We start from the raw sequence: 22,697 nt of genomic DNA, 5'->3' as shown, positions 1-22,697 counted from the left end.
GGAATTTAGTACTTGGCTCCTTCTATGTAAAAGCCTGAGATAAGTAAAGCCTGAAGTTGGTGTTTCTGAAGAAAATAAGTATGTTCGAGTTCTCAGCTTTTTTAACTCACCAGTGCAGCATGTGGAAAATGCCTGAGAGTCCACATTCATGGTTCAGGAAGCAGGACTGAAACCACAAGGCCTGTACTGAAATGCAACAGTAAGCACAAAGTTGTTCAAAGCCTCAGCAAAGCAAACCCATAAACATGATGACTCTGGCTTTATTGTGTGGTATCTTCAGCAGCTAATTTGAAACGGTGCATTCCCAATGCAGCACAGGAACTGCAAGACCTTACCCAGCATATTTTAAATGAGGCTTTTCCATTTGTGATAGTCCCCGGGTTGCAGTGAACTGTGAGATGATTGACTGTATTTGCATCATTAACTTGAAGACAGCTCAGATAGCCAAAAAAAAAAAATCCCAACAAATATTGTAAAAAAAGTAATGAGCTTGTTATGGATCTGATGCTGGTTTCACATCAGGGCTCTTCCTTAGTCTTAAAAAAACATTACTCCTGACTCCATGAGTGACCAGGGAGCCAGCGAACAGGGACAGGCCAGTTTGCAAGGAATTTGCTGTGAGCAAGAAGAAGAAAGGGAAGAGGAAAAGGAGCCAGGCTTGAAGCACCAGATCCTGCTCCAGGAAGGTGAATGAGTCAGGGCTGCTGAGTGTTTGGCTTGCTGAGTGTTTGTGTGTTTTGGGTGTATGCTCTGAGCAGCTGGAAGTGCTGCTAGCTGAGCAATTGCTGAATGATTGCTGCCTGTGTCTGACAAAAGCTGGAGGTGCACTTTATGTAAAAGAGCTGTATAATTGCTTAAAACTTCAGTATGAAACTGGAGATAGGTTTGTTGAAAGTCTCTGGGTTAGGATCAGAGGAGAGAGCAATGTGGGTGATGTCATGGTGGGTGTCTGCTATAGACCACCAGACCAGGACAATGAGGTGGATGAGGCTTTCTTCAAACATCTGTCAGAAGCTTCCTGATCAGAGGCCCTGTTTCTCACAGGGGACTTCAGTCACCCTGACACTTGCAATACGGCAGTGCACAGGCAATCCAGGAAGTTTTTTTGAGAGTGTTGAGGACAACTTTCCTGGTGCAAGTATTGGAGAGGCCAGCTAGGGGCCATGCTCTTCTTGACCTGTTGCTCACAAATGGGAATGAATTGGTTGGAAATGTAGTAGTGCAGAGGCGGGCAATTATTTTGGGCAGAAGGCCACTTACCGAGTTTTGGCAAGCTGTCGAAGGCTTCATGGGTAGCTCCACCCCTTGACAGGTGCCCCACCCCTTGGTCGCCATCTTGGGACTGGAAGTCCCGCCCCTAGCCTCTGACCTTTGCCACTGGAAGTCCCTCCATTTGCCTCTGGAAGTACTCTTTTGGGGAACGAGGGTTTGCCATCTTAGGGGAAAAAAACAAATTACATACTAAAAATTAAACACCCGTAATAATATATTTTAATTTAATTAAAAAATATATTTTTGTCCTGATTTGTGTGCCTTTGTGATGTACATTCAGAAGTGATTGCATATGGGGTATGGATGTGGGTGTGGGAGCCATGCAGTGCAGAGTAGCCAGCCAGTGGGCAGGCAGGAAAGTGGGGAAAGCAGGGCAGGGGGAGTGGAAGCGAGTGGGAGTGTGGGGCCTGCACCAGTGTCCCCGGGCCAGTGCCAGGGGGCCCAGAGCAGGGTGGTAGGATCATAGGGTGTGGGCTGACAGGGGTCTGGGGAGCCAGGCTGGGCTGCACCAGCAGGGAGAGGGGGGAGCTAACCTGACTCCATAGAGCCCCTGCTGGCCAGGACCCCATGCTGCTGCTGCCTGCAGTGGGCCCCACTGGGCCTTGCTCTGGGACATTGGTATGGTCCCCATGCTCTCGCCTGGCTGCCATTGGCTCCCACATGCCTCCTCCTCGGCCCTGTGGTACAGGTGGGGACCAGTGCACAGCCCCAACCCCATGCACCCCATGCTCACCCTTCTGGACTGAGCAGTGCCTGCTGGGAACGAGCTGATGCTCAGCATGGGAGAAAAGCACCCTGACTGCCCGTGGCCAGTGTTTCCTGCTGCAGCCGCTCACAGCTCGTGTGGTGCTGTCCTGCCTCTCTGCCACATCACCGCTGCCCTGCGGGGCAGCAGTGACAATGGAGAGCAGGCACAGGCAGCCCTGCATGGGCTCCAGGTGGCTGCAGCGTGGGGTGCCAGCTATGGGGAAGGGGAGCAGCCACTTTTCCCCCATGCTGAGCACTAGTTCATTCCTCGCTGCCACTGGTAGCCTGGGCACCGCACCAGGTCCGGGCATGCCTATTGGCCAGAAGCTGCTGCTTGGCATGGAGGAAAGCAGCCCTGCCTGCTCACCACTGCCAGGCAGTGTTTGCTGCAGCTTCTTGCCCAAAGCCCATGCTGTGCTAGGCTGCGGTGCAGCTGCTTCACCACCGAATCTGTGCTGCCACCGAATCTGTGCTGTCCACGTGGTGTGGGGCAGTGGGGAGCAGTGGGGATGCCCCCCACCCTTCCTGGCAGCACCCAGTGAGTGTGGGCTTTTTTTTAGAGCCAGGAGCTGGGGCCAGGCAGGGCAGGGCTAGGACCATGGGGGGAAGGGCTGGGACAGCGGGTGGAGGGCGGGGGGTGATCAGGGGGGCTGGGGAATCAGGCAAGGAATAGGGCCTGGCAGGGGTCCCCCCATGGTCCCCTCCCCCCTCTTCCATCTCCCTTTCCCCTGCCCCATACTTACCAGCATGGTGTCCGCGTGCAGCTCCCTGCTTCAGTGAGTGGGGATTGCCCAAATTGCCAAAGCTGTCTGAATCTTTCCTGAATCGATTCAGAGAGCTTTGAATCGATTTGGATTTTTTAACTGGTCTCCTGATTCGATTTGGATTCAGAGATTTGGCCACTGAATCAGGCCGAATCTCCTCCAAATTGAATTGGCACCCAAACTTTGCACAGCCCTAGTAACTTAGTGACAAGTGCTGTGGAAAAGGCTGAAGTACTCAATGCCTTTTTCACTTCAGTTTTCACAGGCAAGGTCAGCCCCCAGACTATTATACCTGGCAGCACAGTTTGGGAAGGAGGTGAGCAGCCAGCAGTAATGATAGAACAGGTTAGGCAGTATTTAGAAAAAAGTGGACGTGTACAAGTCCATGGGGCTGGACACAATGAACCTGAAGGTGCTGAGAGAGTTGGCCAGTGTAATTGCAGAACTACTGACCATCATCTTTGAAAACTTGTGGCAATTGGGAAAGGTCTCAGATGATTGGAAAAGGGCAAATATAGTGCCTGTCTTTAAGAAAGGGAAGGAGGAGAATCCTGGGAACTACAGACTGGTCAGCCTCACCCAGTCCCTGGAAAAATCATGGGAGCAGGTCCTCAAGAAACCTATTTCTAGGCATTTGGAGGAGAAGTTGATTAGGAACATTCAGTATGGATTCACCAAGGGCAGGTCATGCCTAACCAACCTGATTGCCTTGGAAGATGGAATGGAGTGCATCCTCAGCAAGTTTGAAGATGACACCAACCTCAGGGAGCAGTAGATACATTGGAGGGTAGGGCTAGGATTCAGAGAGACCTCAACAAATGGGAGGATTGGACCAAAAGAGATCTCATGAAGCACAATAAGGAGAAATGCAAAGTGCTGCACTTAGGATGGAACAATCATGGCTCCAATACAGGCTGGGGACTGACTGCCTAAGCAGCAGCTCTGCAGAAAGGGACCTGGGGGTTACAGTAAGCTGAATACGAGTCAACAGTGTGCCCTTATTGTGAAGATGGCTAACAGCATACTGGGCTGGATTAGTACAAGCATTGCCAGCAGATTGAAGAAGTGATTATTCCCCTCTATTCAGTACAGGTGAAGCCACATCTGGAGCATTGTGTTCAGTTTTGGGCCTCCTACTACAGAAAGGATGTGGACTAATTGGAGAGAGCCCAGCAGAGAGCAACAAAAATGATTAGGGGGCTGGAGCACTTGACTTCTGGGGAGAGGCTGAGGGAACTGAGCTTATTTAGTGTGGAGAAGAGAAGGCTGATTGGTGATTTAATAGCAACCTTCAACTACCTGAAGCGGGGTTGAAAAGAGGACAGAGCTAGACTAGTGGCAGATGACAGAACAAGGAGCAGCAAGGGAAGTTTAGGCTAGATATTGGGAAAAACTTTCTCACTAGGCGGGTAGTAAAGCACTGGAACAGGTTACCCAGAGACAATGTGGGATCTCCATCCTTGGAGGTTTTTAAGACCCAATGGTCTAGTTGGGGATGGTCCTCCTCTGAGCAGGGGGTTGGACTAGATGAACTCCTGAGGTCCCTTCCAACCCTAATTTTCTATGATTCTACCCTAATGAAAGGTAGGTCAGCATCAAGCTTATTGTGCTGTAGAAGGAGGGCTATGTGAACTTTGCTGGCAGCAGGTGTAAGTGAGCTTCGGTACTCTTTCTTATGTGTTCCCTCAGTTCTTCTTTGAGTAGTTTTGGATATGTTTGAATGCAAAATAGAGCAGGCAGAAGCAATGACGTTTTATATACCTCTTATCCTTTGGAGGTGTGTTTAAGTTTTGATGGGATTCGTATAATGATTTTGGACACTGCTCACAGTTTCCTTTTCCAAAAGACAGCAGTATAGGTAAAAATTTCCAGAAAATCTCAGGCCGCATGATTTACTTTGTAGTTAAGGCTAGATCCACAGGAAGGACTTTTGAGCTACAACCCTTGACATAGTAGCATAGAATATGTCCATGCTGTAGCAGTAGGATGTCCTGACTGAGCATCAAACCTGGAAATACACCAGTGAGAATGCTCTGGAGACCCTTCCTTCCTGTGGCCCCTCTTAAGGACTCAGTCTCCAATTGGCTTGAGAGTTGTTGCTAAGGATGATCCCAGAATGGCAATACCAGCATATTTCTGGGCTTGAAGAACGCTTGTAGGAGTAGGTGGGTGGGGTGCACTTTGGAACAGCCCAAGCAGGACAGAAGGCCACTGTGGTGTGGATGTATTTGTATAGAATCCACTAGGGCTGTGGAAAGCATTGGTAGCCCATTCTATTTGGAGGAGATTCAGCCTGATTTGGCAGCCAAATCTCCAAACCTGAATGGAATTGGGAGACCCATTAAAAGGTCTGAATTGATTCAAAAGATTCTGAATTGATTTGGAGAAATTCGGAGATTCGGCCATAGACTAAACAGGAAGCAGTCTTTGACCACGCTGGACACAGCTGCCTCCAGCTGGTAAGTCTGTTGTGGTGGGTGGAGGGGGAGGGAAGGAGCATGGGGGGAGGGGCAGATCAACGCCCCCACAGTGAAGGAGGGATTGGGGCTGGGGCTGGAACCAAGCTGCACGGCTGGGGCGGGGGGGAGGGGGAATTGGAGAGGGGGGCTCCCACCACTGTGTGCTGCCATGCCCTGCCAGTCCAGGAGGGCATGGGAGTGGGCATGCGCCCCTGGATCTGTGTGGGGTGGCTGGGCCAGGCTGTGCTCTGGGAAGCTAACCCCAGCCACACACTGCCAGGTTGCACTCTGCAGGGTGGGTGGAGCCAGAGCCGCGCTCTGAGCAGCTAGCCCCAGCCGCAGCTTTGAGCTCAGCCCTGACTCTGCCCATTATGCAGAGCGCAGTTGAGCAGGGGCTCTGGGGAGGCTGCAGCCACCCTAAAATTCCCCATAGCCCCTGCCACTAACCCCACCTCAGTCCGGGTGCATGCGCCTGCCCCAGTGACCTGCCACTGCTCGCCCAGCTGGGGTGAAGCTGTGGCTTCTCTGGGAGGCACGGGGAGGCTGGGTGAGTGGCGGGAGGGCATAGCCCCTGCTCCCTGCATCTTCTGCTGCCCATCCAGAGTGCAGCCCGGCCCAGCCCGCCCCATGCAGATCTGGGGCACGTGTCCACTCCCATGACTTCCCAGACTGGCAGTGAGAGCACCGGAGGAGCCACTGGAAGAAAAGCTCCTGGACCGGCAGTGTGCAGCGACAGAAGCCTGCCTTCCCAAGTCTTGTGCTCTCCCACCACGGCTGGGCAGCTTGTCCCATCCCCAATCCCTCCCTCACTGTAGGGGCCTTGATCTGCCCTCCACCCCCATACACCTTCCTCACCCCTCCACCCACCACAACAGACTTACCAGCTGGAGGCAGCTGTGTCCAGTGTGGTCGAGGACTGCTGCCTGTTTAGTCTATGGCCGAATCTCTGCATCTGAATTTGCTGAATCAAATTGGGACAGTGATTCAAATCACCCTAAACAAATCGCTGTCCCTCCGAATCGTCCGAATGCCAATTCGAATAAAATACTTGCTGCTTCGTGCAGGCCTAGAATCCACAGCCTTGAGTTAGGGATCCAGACTCCCTATGCAGTGCTGAGAAGAGCCAGCACCTAAGAACAGGAGTCATAGGGCTCAGCATGCTGAGAGGAGAGCTGCCTAAACAAGGCAATAGGAAACACTGTAATGAGGGTGTTGTCATAAGCCTCACCCCTCCTTGGGATTTGTGTTTTACTCTGGGCTGTAGGGAGGCACAGGTCTCAAAAGGGAACTCACAACCCTGAAATCTCTCCAGAATTTAGACATCAGAGCTGGTGAATGCTTAATATACAATATTTAACAAGTGATAGGAATGACTGGAATCCAGGTCATCGCCACTTCTACCTGAGTGCCCTGACCACTAAGTTATATGGCCACACCTGTTCTCATTCTCTCTCCCAGTTCATTGATAGTTATGCCATGCAAAATGGAACAAGGCCTAATAAGTCAGCTGGGTGCCCAGGGCAGCTGCAATGAACAGAGGCAGCGGTGACTTGTAGCTGCTGTGTCACCAGAGTGACTGTGTTCCTGCAGGGGTAGCTACTGTTTGTTTGTTTATTTATTTATTTATTTATTTATTTTAACCCTCCCCCCAAGTTGGCATTTGAGGCTGCTACCTCATTGGCTCACCTTAGTCACACTACAGGGAACAACCTGGGGTGCATAGTACAGCCTCAGCCTGGCCCTGTAGTAGCTGTAAGAGCTGCATGCCACTGCTACAGGGCTGGGCTGGGGTTGTACTCAGTCCTCCAGGTGCTGTGTGGATGGAGCCTGTTGACATGGAGCAATGGTAAATGGAGGAGGAAGAGCAGTGGTGCGGGAGCAGAGGCTGTGGCAGGGGTTGGTAGGGAACAGAGTGCAGGGGGCAATGGTGGTGTGAAGAAGCATGGGGGAGAGGGAGCAGCTACAGCTATGGTCCTGACCCCAGGTAGAGGCTGGAGCCACAGCAGCTGATTACCTCTCCACTGCCCTTGTATGCGATTCTAAGATGAGGGCCTTTTTCCCCCATGCTAATTAACAGCAGGTGGTTTCCATCCCCAGAATAAAATTAGAAATGGCAGCTCCATTCTGTGCATCAAGATTCTGGGAGGTGCTAAGCACCCTTTCTGTGGGGGAAAAAAAGAGTAGTTGAGACACTGGTCAGACTGCCTGACCAAGAGATATTGAGGACTGCCTATGGAGATATGGGGCAGAAGAGGAGCAAGCTGTAGCACAGTTGCTTGGAGTTTCAAAATTGTGCAGATTGTCATGGATTGAAATTACCTGCAGTTTACCAGCAGAATCAGTTGAATTTAGGGGTTAAGCTTGCCTCTAAAATACTGCTTGTCTGAGAAAGAGAGTTTCTATGGGACTGCTGGAATGACAGCCAAAATATTTTTTTTCCAGTTTTGTTATAAGTTTTGTGTAAAACATCTTTCTGTGTATGATCCTTTCAAGCAACCAGAACTCCTCAAGAGTAAGTGATTTTCTTAAACCTAATTTTGGAGTCACATGATAATGCAAACATCTCACTCTTTAAAAGTATATTTCTAGTCTTCAGAGTGGAAGAATAAAGCTGGAAAATGTGAATCATAAATAGTTTTTAAAAACTTCTGAAGTTCAATGTGTGTGTAGGACTGACCTATGAATATTGTGGAATACTTTCCATCAGCATGTTAAATATAGCCTGTGGGCCAGATCTAGCCTGCAGAAGATGTTTTGGGGGCTGGACAACCCACACCTGGATCCAGTGTGGGGGCTTATCAGTAGGGCTGTGTGAAACTTTGGTTGCTGATTCAATTCGGAGGAGATTTGGCCCAATTTGGCATCCAAATCTCCAAATTTGAATCAGATCAAGAGACCCATTAATTTCTCTGAATCAAATTGGAAGCCTCCAAATCAGTTTGGAGAGATTAGTTTGGAGAGATATAACGATTCGGCCATAGACACAGCTTTATATGTTTTTTCGACATACCTCAAGGTACCAGGCAGCTTGTGAACGCTAAGATGGTGGGGCAGATGGAGTGTCCCATGGGAGCATGGGGAGAGTCCCCAGTGCACTCAGTGGTAGACCTGGAAGTGGACCAGAAGCACTCCTGTGGGACGCTCCATCCACCCCACCATCTCAGCGTTCACGAATCGTGCCTAGTACCTCAAGGTACGTAGAAAAAACATATAAAGCTGTGTCTATGGCTGAATCACTGATTTTCCACATCGGAATCAAATCTTCAGATTCAGATTTGGCCGAATCGAATCAGGATAGTGATCTGAATCAGCAAATTGAATCACTGTCCCCTGAATTGGGCCAAATCCAAATCGAATATGGCCCACTTTGCACACACCTACTTATCAGTACAGGGCAACACTCAAGGAGTTATAATGCCACTTTGGCCACCCAAGGAGTTATAATGCCACTTTGGCTCTCCTTCCCCCTTATCCATTTCATGTTTTTGGTCACCGTTGGTGACTCAATTTGGCAGCACTTTGCAATGGAAAAAGGCGGGTGAGTAGCAGTGGTTTTAACTGCTAGGTGCTGGCTGTACTGACATTGGAGCTCTAGCAGCTGCAGTGAGAAGTCCAGTGGCCCAAATCTGAGGTGGGTTATCTTGCCTATGAGAAGGCCAATGAATTGAATGACTCACCCCTGGATGCTTGCAGGTAATATGGCCTGCTAGTTCATTTGAGTTGAATACCTCTGCTTTAGTTTACTCCAGTGTTTGCGTGTTGTTGGCGGGCTTACAAATTCACAATCGGTTGAGCAGTTTTTTGGGATTTTTCTAAATCATTCTAATCAATTTACAGTGAAAAGCATTTGTGTTGTCCACTCGGTGATAAGCTAGACCAATGCAAAACAATTATGCCCTGATTCAGCAAGATACTGAAGCGCATTCTTAGTTTTAACCATTCAAGTAATCTCCTTGTTCAGTAAAGAAGCTGCTTCCATGTTTTGATGAAGTGGCATCTTATTCATCAAAGCTAATAGGCTCTTCTAAAAATTTTGTCTAAATGATTTAAGACCCTGAATGTCTTTTCAAAAGGAAATGGGCACATAAGGGCCTATATTTTATTGAAAATCAATGGAACTGTGAAAATGTTTTGCTATGTCTTTGTGGTTTCAGGAATGGGCCATTGTAAACAAAGGAAGCAAACCTTTTTGGCTTGACTATTTCCATTTAAGCACAATAAAGATAGATGCATCAAGAATTATTCATTGTCATTTATTAATTATGCTCATTTATGGTACTAAGGATTGACTTAGAACGGGGCCCTGTGGCAGTAGGAACTGTCCAGACATTGAGTAGCTCAGACCCTGTCCAGGGTTTATTGTCTAGAGGGACAAGCCAGCTGTGTCACAGAGTAAAGGAACAGGCGGTAAAGAGTGAACAATGTGATATATCTAAATGGAAATACAGGGAATGTAAGAGGAGGGGAACAAGGGCTAAAGAGATTCAGTAAGAGCAGTATTGGGGGGTGGGAGATAGCCAGCAGCATATTAGAAAATATTCTATTTACCTTAACTGCTTCTAAAGCTATTCCACCAGCTTGAGTTTCTGGCTAGCATGATAAAGAGATACTGAGCATTTCATCAGTAGGTTACCCACTTAGTGACCAAAACCAGTCCTCATCTTTTCCTATTTAAATGCTCAAAAAAGAAGAATGAGCTTTCAATCTAAAATTACATTCTGATTAAGGAAAATAACAAAACAAGCAAAAGAGCCCCCCCCAAAAGGTGTCACAGTATGCATTTCTCTTCCATCTCAGACTTCACCAACTATGAAAAGAAAATGGCTGGGATCTCTGCACAGAGACCTGAAGGCCTTTCACTTTCCTAGCTACTTATAAGTTATACCTGATGCTAGCTCTGTGACGTGAAATTAGTTAACTTTTATGTTCAGCAATGTTAGGGGGCCTACTTAGGACTGTCATAGCACCTAGCACAGAAACTCATTATCAAAGAGCTTAATTCATGTCCCAATAGTACAGCTTAGTTCCCAGTAGACAAGTGACTACATGAGAAAAACCTCTACCACATGCAATAATATAACACTGTCATTGGCAATGAGAGAGAAAATCAATTCCAGTGCTAAATGCTCCTTGACACAGAGCTGCTAGAAGCAGTTTCTGAGGCAGACAGATGGGTCAATATTGAGGCTGGCTAAAATTCCTGCTCAGAACTCCTGTTCCACTGCGATCCCGAGTTGGTAGCCCTCTCCCTTGAAAGTTCATAGTAACACTAATACTGCAAAATACTTTTAAAGAATTCTCTCTCCATTACATCACAGCAAAGCACAAAAAGAGGCAGAATGCATATTGACAGGATGTTGCTTCAGACTCTGTTGTTAAATTCAGAAACAGATGCTTGTTGTTGGGCTAACTTTAATTAAACTTTAACTAGAGATAGTCCGAATCAATGCTTCACCAATATATGCTCTGTCTTTTATTCTGTTCTCCTACAGTACAATGACAAGGTGATGATGTTTGAAAACTTTCCATTTTACAGTTACTTTTGTGTCTAATAAAAGGTATTGCCCATAGCTTTCTGTTGCTCTTGGTTATTTGATGACTTTTAGCATGTAGAGCTCACAAATTCATCTGAAGCAGGTACAGATTATACAGAATATGGGGGTGGGGAAGAGTGCTTCTTTTCATCATGCAGCATATGAAGTCAGTTCTCTTATTGATCTAATAGAGGATATCATGCTGACAGCACTAAGCGGTGCTAATAACATTAATGCACTTTTATCTCCTTGGAATTTTAAGGTGGGATTTCAAGAGGTCAGAATCTATATCTTATCTGTATGATGCATTTGTGTATGTTGGTGGTGGTGGTGGTGGTGTGTGTGTGTGTGTGTGTGTTTCTCAGTGTACTAAGATTTTTGAGAGGGTCACTCTCTTCTATCAGTTGCATTTCTACAGGCTGGAGATTGACTGGCTAAGCAGCAACTTCAGAAAAGGCCCTGGGGATTACAGTGGACAGTAAGCTGAATATGAGCCAGCAGTGTGCTTCTGTTGCCAAAAAGACTAATGGCATACTAGGGTGCATTGGTAGGTGTGTTGCCAGCAGATCAAGGAAAGTGATTATTCCCCTCTATTCAGCACTGGTGAGGCCACATCTGGAGTACTGTATTCAGTTTTGGACCCCCCCACTACAGAAAGGACATGGACAAATTGGACAGAGTCAAGCGGAGAGCAACAAAAATGATTAGGGGGCTGGGGCGCATGACTTCTGAGGAGAGGCTGAGGGGAACTGGGTTTATTTAGTCTACAGAAGAGAAGACCGAGGAGGTATTTAATAGGGCTGTGCAAAACAGCACCACTCTGTTTTGACTTGTGCTTCGTTTTGAATTTCATTTCAATTTGAAACCACTGTTTTATTTCGTTTTGTCAGAACAGTTTCGCTGTTTCGATGCAGTTTCAACGTTTCACCCATAGGCTATAATGGGGAAGCTCGAAACAGCCTATAATTTTGTCATTTCTGGCATGATGTGGATGAAAATTGCAGAACTGGTAGCCCCTTCTGAGGACATGAAGCCTATCAGGTTTCAAGGAGAGAGGTGCAGGAGGTTCGGGGAAACTGCACTTCAAATTCTTGAAAGCAAAACTCACGTCACGTGTATGTGTTAAACCACAGTGGGGTCAAAACTGCAGGCCTGCTAGGCCCTGCTGTGGCCATGAAGCCTGCCAGCTGTCAAGGAGATAGGCGCAGGGCTTCTGGGTTCTGGGGCCCTGCACCTCTAGCTGCTCACAGACAAAACTCATGACATGGGTGGGTGACACTGTGTGTGTGTTAAGGTGTGCCCTCACTCATCTGACACCAAGGCAGATAGCAGAGCACTTCAAACAATGTTGCCTTCTTTGCAGTTTTTCCATCCCTCCCCCAGAGCACGGGGATTGGAAGGGACCTCAGGAAAGGGTGACAGTCACTGGCCAGCTACATAGTCAATAATGAGAGCAGTCCTTCCCTACCTCACCCTTTCCCCCTCTTCCCCATCCCTCTCCTTACTTTAGTTTCTGATTCCCTGCAGGCAAGCCCAGCTTGAGCTTTGAAACTCGAAAAGTTTAGAAATTTTCAAAACATTTTGACTTGCCTCGTTTCATTTTGAGGGTGTTTCGAAGCTCTCTGTTTCATTTCGATTTTGTGTTTTGAGCTTGAAACGAGTCGAAACAGCATCGAAACAAAGCTGCCGGTGAAATTTCGCACAGCCCTAGTATTTAATAGCAGCCTTCAACAGCCTGAAGGGGGGTTCAAAAGAGGATGGAGCTGGACTGTTCTCAGTGGTGGCAGATGACAGAACAAGAAGTGATCTCAAGCTGCAGCAAGGGAAGTTTAGGTTAGATATTGGGAAATAGTTTCTCACTAGGTGGGTAGTAAAGCACTGGAACAAGTTACCCAGATAAGTTGTGAAATCTCCATTCTTAAAACTCAGCTAGACAAAGCCTTGGCTGGGATGATCTTGTTGGGGCTGGTCCTGCTTTGAGCAGGGGGTTGGACTAGATGACCTCCTGAGGTCCCTTCCAATGCTAAATTTCTACCTATTCCTCTTGAATTCTGCCATCCTGGCTGTTGTTGGCCTAAGTGCAAGAAGGGCCACTAGAAGATTGACCTTGGAGGGATTGAGATCATCATTAGTCCAGTGGTGATGAGATGGAGACAATAAAGAAGTCCCCTAATGGAGCCACTGTTCTGGGGTTTTTGGCGGGTTTTTTTGTTTTTGTTTTGTTTTTGTTTTTGTAGAAAGCTAAGGAGATGGGCCAAAAGCTTTCTCTTCCAATGGGTGGATATCAGTGGGTGGACATTAAACAAAATAAGTCATTATTGATTCTCTGCTTTTCCATTCCAAATTAAAATAAGCATAACTGATCATGCATTACCAAAGGCCATATTAGACATTCACCTTTCTGCATCAGTCTTTAACCCCTCTTACACAGCAGTGTTTCTGTGTAGGCTGTTCTCATTGCATATTCATCAGAGCTGCTTTCAGGTAGGTGGAAAAGTTTTATGCTACCTGCAAGTTTTGAACTCTGTGACTCCTAGGAACTAGTTGAGTGCTCCTTTGGGTGGGACTGTTTGATGGAATCACTTAGATTAGAAACTTGGTCTTTACTGTGGCTTTAATGCTTTTCAAAACCATTAGGCAAGCCTGTCTGTCTGCTAAAAGATGCATCTATTTTACTGCTTAGATGAGACATCTGAAGGATCGACCCCCCCCCCTCCCCAATTAACAAATACCTCAAAGGTGGGATTTTTTTTCTGAAGAGGGGAGAGAGCTTTTCACTGTTCAGTCTGTTCATACTTCTGCATGATTTTCCCATTTGTATGCTGAACAGATACAGCAATTGTAGCCCAGCCATGATTGCCCAGCTATGTCTGCATTCTACAAGAAAATGAAGTTCCTTTTAATCCATCTAATTTGAGGCATAGTGATTCAACAGAGCTAGAATACTATACCATGTCTTTGGCACAACAGAAAGATGAAAGTGAAGCAGGTATTGGCTTGCCTTTGTCCCTTCTTTGTCTGTCTGTCTTTCTGTCTGTCTCTCTCTCTTGGCTAGCTTGCCAAAATGAATAGGTACTGAAGTGATGGGCATGGCCAATAGAGAGAGTTATCCTAGGAATACATAAGCTTGATTCATGGGAGGAATAAATCTATGTTTTTAAATAATAAGTTATACTAACCACTTGCAAGTAACACAGCAACCAAGCTCCCGTTAAGACTTTGTTCTGCACTACAACTATACTATGCTCTTTTTGACAGGTTTTGTGACATATCATGTATGATAAATACAACAGGAAGAAAGCTAGTAGTTGCACACTGAGACCAACTGTATCATGCACGTGTATTGGACTTTCTGCTAAAGACCATATGTGGCCTCTACCAGAGTGCCTGTGTAGCCTAATATAGCACCTTGATGCCCTTTCTCTGATACCAGATAGGTATATATTTAGTTTCTGTCTCTTGGGCAGACTAAAGCTAAAGAGAGTGCAGTTAATTAAGCCAAGCAAATGAGTCATTTTGCTATGTTTTCTATTCAGTTTCCAATGTGAGATTTAAAACTCTTTCTCCATAGTCAACCTGGGTAAAATTAATAACCTAGTGGTCTTTGTAATTCTAATGTAACACCTGAAAACTTTTAATATCACAAGAAAATCCTTTTCATCAGATTACCTACCCCAAGTACACAGCCCCCCAAAATGGATGTTTTCCAAAGTTAGGACTGCCTGAAAGCAGGGCTTGATAAATGGAAACTTTTAAGTATTTTGCTCTTCACTGCTGTAACAGCACAAAATAATGTGTCTAGTTGATTTCATTTACTGTATATTTCTGTATTTCTTTGGCTTTGTGTTTCAGTAAATGCAGAACTGTAGACTGTCTCTTCACGTTAATCTCCCTAGATCCTAAAAAAAGATTTTATGAACAATTGGTTCCAGCCTGATGAATTAGGAAGAGTGAGATGTCAAATTTAGGATATCACCTCTATATCAACATGTCTATTTGACTATTACTCTAGATATGCTTGCCAGATGCACTCAGAAGTGCAGTTACATTTTTATTACTGTGAAGTACAAGAAGATTTATTTTGGAAAGAAGCTGGTAAGGGTTATTTATGTTCACAATGATCCCCTATTAGAAAGAATAATCCAAAGTATTTCTTCATTTTTCTAAACCAAGGAAGCAATAGGCCATATGCTGCTGGCACAATAACAATACGTGGTTCAATAGTGACACTGCTGTCCTATGGCATGTGATACCAATTCATTTGTCATGCACCACAGCTAGAATTCCAGACATTGGGGGGAGGGGAAGGGGAGGGTTCACATACCCACAGGGAAGGCAGCAAGGAGAAATATTTGGTTGTACTATGGTTTCCTGACATCAGGAATGGAAAGGTCAATGACTATGTTGGCCTATGTAGTCAAGTGCCTGACTTGGCACTCCTTCTCCCATCACTGTGGATGCTGTGTAGACAAGAAATAGTGTTAGATTTCAAGAACTGGGATCAGGCCTTTAAATGAGCAAAGGGACTGAAACTTGGGGAATGTGAGTGAAAAGGTGGAGAAGGGGGAAATAAGTTCAGGAAAAAGGGGCAGAAGTAGAGAAGAGGATCGGAAAACAAAGTTGGAGAAGTTGAAATGGATAGGAGAGAAAATAAAATTGACACCAGATACCTATTCCACCTTACTCCTGGTTGCTGTTAGTTTCAAGGAAGCATGGACCCCTACTCCCAGTAATTATTGTACCCTACTGTGCAGAGTGACTATACCCTATTCTACAGTGGTAGGGTCTGGTGCCTTGAACTTCTAGAGACCAGTAGCCTGTGAATTCAAATCCTGTTTCAGACACTGACCCTCTATCCTGTTCCAAGAAGCTGATGCACATTACTAATGCAAGAGGAACTGGAATGATGCTCATTTAATTGTATGATCTCAGTAGGTAAACACTTTTAGATGAGATGCTTTACGCAATGCAGAATCCCAAATCTATATTAATACAGGTGCCTAGTATCCGTTTCTATGGTTACAATTGCAAAAATATAGACCCCTGCTTTTAAGTTGTTCATAACTATGTGAAACTATCATTTTGGGGGCTGAATTTTTCCATGCTTAGTTTCTTCCCTGAGGTAATTATTTTGTTTTTAAAATTTTCATGAAAGAAAGCTGGAGCAAGGATGATCCTGCTATTATTGAGAGAGGCAAATGGGGAAAAATATAATTTTTCTCACCTGCTGAGACTTAGTCTGCTATATAAACAAAAGATTGTTATAATGCAGATACACAAGAGGCATAGAGCTAGGGTTTATTTTCTGACTATTGAACTAATTTTTTTAAAGTCTTTCCAAGCCACAATTTCTCTTGCACCACTCTTGTAGATGTCATTCTTGATTGCTCTAAAAGTGGGGTGTCCTGCACCAAAAATATTATTGCCCTTCACCCAAAAGGTGATTGCAGCTGAGTGCTCTTCTATTCCTTATACTCTGTGCACATGTCTATGAATCATTTTGCAATAAAAAGGCACTGCATAGATACAAATATTATTAGAACTGGTGATCTAAGGATGTAAGGCTCAATCTCCCATTCGCAATGTCTCTGGCACCATCCAGTCTCTTTTTTGGAAGAACGTTTTTCTCCTCCAAGTAACTGGTGTCCATGAATTAGATTAACAGACTCTCCCCTCTCTTAACTTCTTTTCCAAATTAAACTGAGTTCTGAAAGCAGATGTGATCCTTTTTGAAAATTCTCTTGCAATACTCATTAAAGGTGCTTGCCTTTCTAGTTTTTTTTTTAGGCAACAGGCCAAACAGAGCACAGAGTGAAACAAGGTTTTATTTTTAAATTGAATCTGAATGAAATGCATTAGTATTTCAACACACCTAAACAATTCTCATTGGGGGGAAAATTGTTGAGGGGCAAATGCTCTGGATATAGCTTTACAATTTACAAGAGACTCTCTTTTCTCTTTAAATTTTAGAGGCATAATCTTATACCACCATGATGTTTTTCTGGAAGTTTGCCCATTAACAGGAACCCTGGGCAAGACTTTTGGGAGGTATGAGGGTTTGTAAAATGAGAGTTTCACTTTCACTTGCTTTGCAAATCCATGACTGTGGCTGGTTCCACATGGTATAGTGTATTTCCAGGAATCAGGATCTGGGCTATGTCTATGTTACTCTCCCACCCCGCCCCTTTTTTCTCTGGTTTTAGTAGCTGAAACTTTATGGGGACTTTCTATACTGTGAACTTTTGCAGTCTGTATGCATGCATACAATTAGTTCACATGCCTCAGAATGGATGTGACACATGGTCTCACACTGGTTGTAACAAGCATTTTTTTACAAACGTAACAGTCACTGCTTTGTATATGAGATTCTGAGTGCTGGTGGGACATTAGCTTCAGTAGAAATACAGTTGCCCAGTAATTTTAAAGAGCTGTTTTTAAAGGCTGTTAATGTCAATATACTACAGTTTAACAGAGTTAACAAAGCATTATATTGATTTAACGTTTAAACTATTGCAGGTAGGGCCAAATTCAGCCTTCAAATTAATTCAGTAAAGTAAACTGAGGAAGGCTTTGTGAGTGATACTGGCCTGAGTCTTCAAAAATGTGAATTCTTTCCCAGCTCTGTCACAGAGTTTCTGTGCCCTGAATCTGTGAGACTCATTTGGCACACTGTAGGTCTGTCTTGCCTGTTTACTTTGGGCCCATGGGGTGTGTCCAGATGAGTGCGCACGTGCCTCTTGCCCCATCTCAAACCCCTTTGAGACGGAGCAAGAGGCACGTGCAGGAACGAAAAAATGTTCCCTGAGCTGCAAACTTGCAGCACAGGAAGAAAATTAGACTAAAAAAAACTGGGGAGAGACTCTGGTTTCAGCCAGTATCTCTCTTTGGTGCTTCTGCTGCCCCTGGTCACTGGTGCTGTCTAAGTTGGGAATGAGGGTGGGGGGTTTATGGGGGTGGGTTGGTGTGAGGGATGGCAGGGGAATGTGGGGGGTTGTGTGAATGGCACTTGGGGATGTTCCCGGGGTTGTGGGGGGTGAGTGGCCGGAGCAGCCTCGGAGGGACCTGGCCCAGACCAGTGCGGCTCGCTAGTCCGGTTTTGCACCAGTGCGGGTCGCACGGCTCTGGGAGACGGGTCGCACGGCTCTGGGAGGCGTGCACAGGAGCCGCACCTCCCGGAGCCATGTGACCCACTCCAGTGCAAAGCTGGACTAGAGAGCTGCAAGGGGCTGGGCCAGGTCCTGGTGCACTCCACCTCCCCTCAGGCACAGCGGGGCAGAGATGGGACTCAGTGCAGCATGCAGGGACTGCGCACAGAGCCCAACCAGGTCCTGCTGGCCCTGGGGCCGCTCTGCCACCTGCCTGGACCATTCCCATGGTGGCAGGACCGGGCATGGTGCACAGGGACTGCGCACAGAGCCCAGCTGGGTCCTGCTGGCCCTGGGGCTGCTAATGCTATGGCCCTCCAGGAGGGAGCTGGGACCCTGGGTGTGGAGGCTGGGGCCCTCCAGGGTGCCTGGGATCCTGAGTCGGGGTCTGTGACCCTCCAGGGGGGAGCTGGGCCTCTGGGTGGGGTGGCTGGGGCCCTCCAGGGTGCCTGGGACCCTGGGCAGGGGGGCTGGGGCCCTCCAGGGTGCCTGGGACGCTGGACAGGGGGCTGGGGCCATGTTGGGGATAGGGGCTGTGTCCCTCCAGGGGGGAGCTGGGGCCCTGTGGTGGGGGGGTGTTCCATGTGCTGTATGTGGGGGGGGCTGTACCCTGTGGGGGCCAGGGGACCCACCCCTCCTGAGCAGCCCCCCCACAAGCCCCCCCACACTCATAGTTCCCCCAGCAATTTCCCTCCACCTGCCCACATCCCTCCACCCCCACCCACACACCCACCTACCTTCCCCCACACCACTTCCCACCCCCTTCCTGGAAACACCACATTCCCCCATCACACACCCATCATGTGCAAAGAAAACCAAAAGCACATATCAATACATAGGTATTTAGAATTTATTTTATCATGATGATAGAGACACTGGTAGGCTTCCAAATTGCGTTAACATTGTAAATATACTAATAAAGCATTGCCCAGCTGATTGCTTTTTCTCTCTGTCTATAGATACATATGTGTGTGTGTGTGTGTGTGTGTGTGTGTGTGTGTGTGTGTGTGTTAGAGTGGTCTTTTGTTTTAATTGTGGAAAAACATAGATTTTGGGGTATTTTTAACAATGGATTTTTAAAAATGGATGCTGCTGCAGCAGTCAGGCTGGCACAAGGGGTAGTGTCCCCAGGTATCAAGTGGCTGGGCACCAGAAGCTCCTGAGAGCAAGTAACCCTGAGCTACTTGCCAGGGCAGCTTTTTGTATGGATGGGGCCAGGACAGGGCAGCTTTTTATACTGCTGGGGACAGCACAGGTGTGGCCCCTAGTCCTGGGGCACTAAAGGGGGTGTGGGTGGGGAGTGAGGGGCCATGCTGAAGAAATGGAGTCACACTGAGGAAAAGTTTGGGAAGCACTGCAGTAGACAATAAGCTGAAGATGAGCCAGCAGTGTGCCCTTGTTGCCAAGAAGGCTAACAGCATACTGGGCTGCATTGGTAGGTGTGTTGCCCTGTATTTGAACCCGAAAGCTTGCTTAATAAATATTCTCCAACTATTTGGGTTGGTCTAATAAAAGATATCAAATTCACCCAAGGAACCTTGTCTGCCTATGTCCTTAGACCAACACGGCTACAACCCACACCCTTGCCCTGTATTCAGCACTGCTGAGGTTACATCTGGAGTACTGCACTCAGTTTTGGGCTCCCATTACAGAAAGGATGTGGAGAAATTGAAGAGGGTTCAGTGCAGGGTGACAAAAATGGTGAGTAGGCTGGGGGATATGATTTATGAGGAGAGTCTGAGGGAACTGAGCTTATTTAGTCTAGAGAATTGAAGACTGAGAGCGGATTTAATAGCAGCCTTCAACTATTCAAAGCGGGGTTCGAAAGAGGATTGAGCTGGACTTTTTCTCAGTGGTGACAGATGACAAGATAAGGAGCAATGGTCTCAAGTTCAGCAAGCGAAGTTTAGGTTGGATATTAGGAAAAAGTTTTTCCCAAGGAGGGTAGTAAAACACTTGAACAGGTTACCTAGAGAGGTGGTGGAAACTCCATCCTTGGATGTTTTTAAGACCCAACTAGAGAAAGCTTTGGCTGGGATGATCTAGTTGGGGATGGTCCTGCTTTGAGCAGCGGGTTGGACTAGATGAGCTCCTGGGGTCCCTTCCAACCCAAGTTTTCTATGATTCTATTATTCTACAATAGTACCTTGATACAATAATACCAACAGATGCCAAGCTAAACAACAAACATTTTCCCTTTTCATTGATGATTGTTACTTATGGGTGACTGCTCGCTGCTGAAAAACTTAAGAAAAACTTTCAAAGTTTTTAATAAACAAACACCATTGAAACACACTGAATGATGGCAGTTTGGATTCCCCTCAGAGTGATATTTTTTTATCTCTTTTTTGGCAGTCAGGAAATAAATTACAGTGTATTCAGAAACCAACTGCTTCCATTTTAGTGGAATATATCATGATTTAATGAAGACAGCCATCTGCTGCTGAGTAAAATCCTAATTAAGCAATATATGAATCAGAACAAAATTAGCTATAAAGCAATTAGTATTTTATATCTGCTGCCAGGAATGTATAGCAGTTACTATGTGAAAGGCTTCCTTAAGCATGTTGTAGCAATCATTGCATCTTTAATACGCTGAGATGGATGTAAAGCTTCTAGTGCCTTAGGCAGATATTGTAACAAAGTCTCCATCATGGAATTTTTTATTTCAAAACATTAGATAAAACAACCAATTTAGAACTGGCACATCTATCATGTGTTAAACCCACTTGTTTGTTTTGTTTGCTCCTTAATATCAAATGTAATTAATTTAACTGTAATTCAAGGCGTGAAGGAAGGCTAAGGAAAATGTGACCCAACATATTTTACAGTTAAGTGTAGTAATTAGAACAAGCTGCATCTCTATAGGACAGACTTGCTTATTTGGTCAAAGTCCAATTTTAAAGTTAACACACTCTTTGCTTTGCTACAAACTTTGTTGGAAGTCCAGTCCCACAGCTGCGTGAAAGGACTTCTGTAAGTGGAGCTTCTTTTTGGATGCAGGCTTCTCTTGTCATTGCTGCGGGTGCAGGATGGAGGGCAACAGTTATTCAGCGCTTGGGAATTTTAGCATGGTTCTGAGGTATGGCAGTCCCTCTCTTGTTGTCTTTACTCAATAAGTACAAATGGTGCCCTCTAGCTCATGGGGAGCTGTCAGTTTACTCCCCCACATAAGTCTGCTCTGAGGATTAGATTCAGTTTGAATATAAATATGGACTCCTCAACTCTGAGGAGCAGGGGGTTGCATAGCTAAGGCACAGGATTGAATCTGGATTACATAAAATAGAACAACCCCCCCCACCCCCCAGTTTTGGGGTGGAGGCAGTGTGGGAAGGGAATTATTCCCTGGCCTGTTTTGAAGGTTGGTCAAGAATTAAAAGTTTTGAAATTTTTTCAGCCAGTAGCACAGACACAGAGTTTATTGCTTTATATATGGCACTGCACTAACTATGCTACTTCTGGCTTGGGAGCTAGCGTGAGCAGAACAGGTGTGGTATGTCTCAGCTTAGTGTGGTGCCTGTTTTGATACACCTAGGAGCATGCAGACCCAGTGTAACTGGACTTCAATGCATAGCCCTAGTGAGAGCCCATTTGGGGCAACTCTACCAGGAGTGTAACAATCCGCATTATTACAGGGCAGAATTATTGTATTTCCTCACATACCACACAGCAGCTTTCTCTCTCATTCATATCTTTAAGAGGACACAGGCAAATTAAAACCATTCTACCCCTGCTATAGTCCTGCATTATCTAAGAGGAATAATTGAATTCTCATGGTAATAAGGCTCAGTAGTTGAGTCTTACCCCAACTCCACTCCTGAAATTTCTGTGACAGGGGTATGTCAGGATGATGTTATACTCCAACCACCTTGTGCAAGCAATTAGCTTACCAGTTTGTAGAGTTTAGAACAGTCCACAGGTTGCTTTACACTACTCCTGGGCTGACATTACTCCAGTCTTAGGGTTACAGAACTGTCAGCTACCAGCACAGACTAAGCACACTGGGTATGGGGGCACAATACAACCCGCACATGCATAATCACGTACTGTACAGCTTCTATTATCTGTGTAACTGGTAATCGCTGATATTATTTAAAGTGAAGGAATTTTTAAAAAGGAATCTTCACTGCTCATTCTTTTCCTGTTTATCTGCAGTAGTGCTTACATTTCATTCTCCTTGAATAACCAAAAATAGCTACTCCTGTTCAGTCCCGTTTCAAATGTGTCAGCACCATGCTGTATTCTCTGCGCTGCAAACACTGCAGGAGGGTGTTTGTAACTCCAAACATGACGTTGTTTTCATTGGAACTTTAAAACTGTTCAAATTCAACTTAGGAGACTGTTGTCTTTAGAGTTCAGATCTTAATGGTATTATGACTTTGTTTCTACGTGGCACGATCAAGATTATTTCAACTGAATAGGTGCATTTCAGGGGTGATATCCTGATATCACGTATGAGCAATTTGTAGTAATTGAAATACATTTTGGGCAGTTTGGGATTGAAATAGCCTAAATCATTTCTCTGCCCCATGTCTGTTCCTTAGGTAGTTTGTTAGCATCTACTTACTTGGTAGTTGTTACAAATTTTGTGAAATCACTCTTTATAGCTTCTCTCTGTTATTTTTCTCATTCACTTTTTTTCTCCAGAATTTCTTCAGGGACTACAATTCTTATATGCCTTGTCCTATTTTCCAAATGAGAGAATTCATTGGGGGAGGGGGGCAGTCCTTGTGGTTCATCATGTTGGTATGGCTCTTTCTTCAGTTTGGTCTTCGG

This window comes from Alligator sinensis, unplaced genomic scaffold (genome assembly GCF_000455745.1).
Source record: "Alligator sinensis unplaced genomic scaffold, ASM45574v1 scaffold47_1, whole genome shotgun sequence".
NCBI classification, from domain to species: domain Eukaryota; kingdom Metazoa; phylum Chordata; order Crocodylia; family Alligatoridae; genus Alligator; species Alligator sinensis.
The sequence above is the reverse complement of the archived record's forward strand: the minus strand, read 5'-3'. Positions refer to the sequence as shown.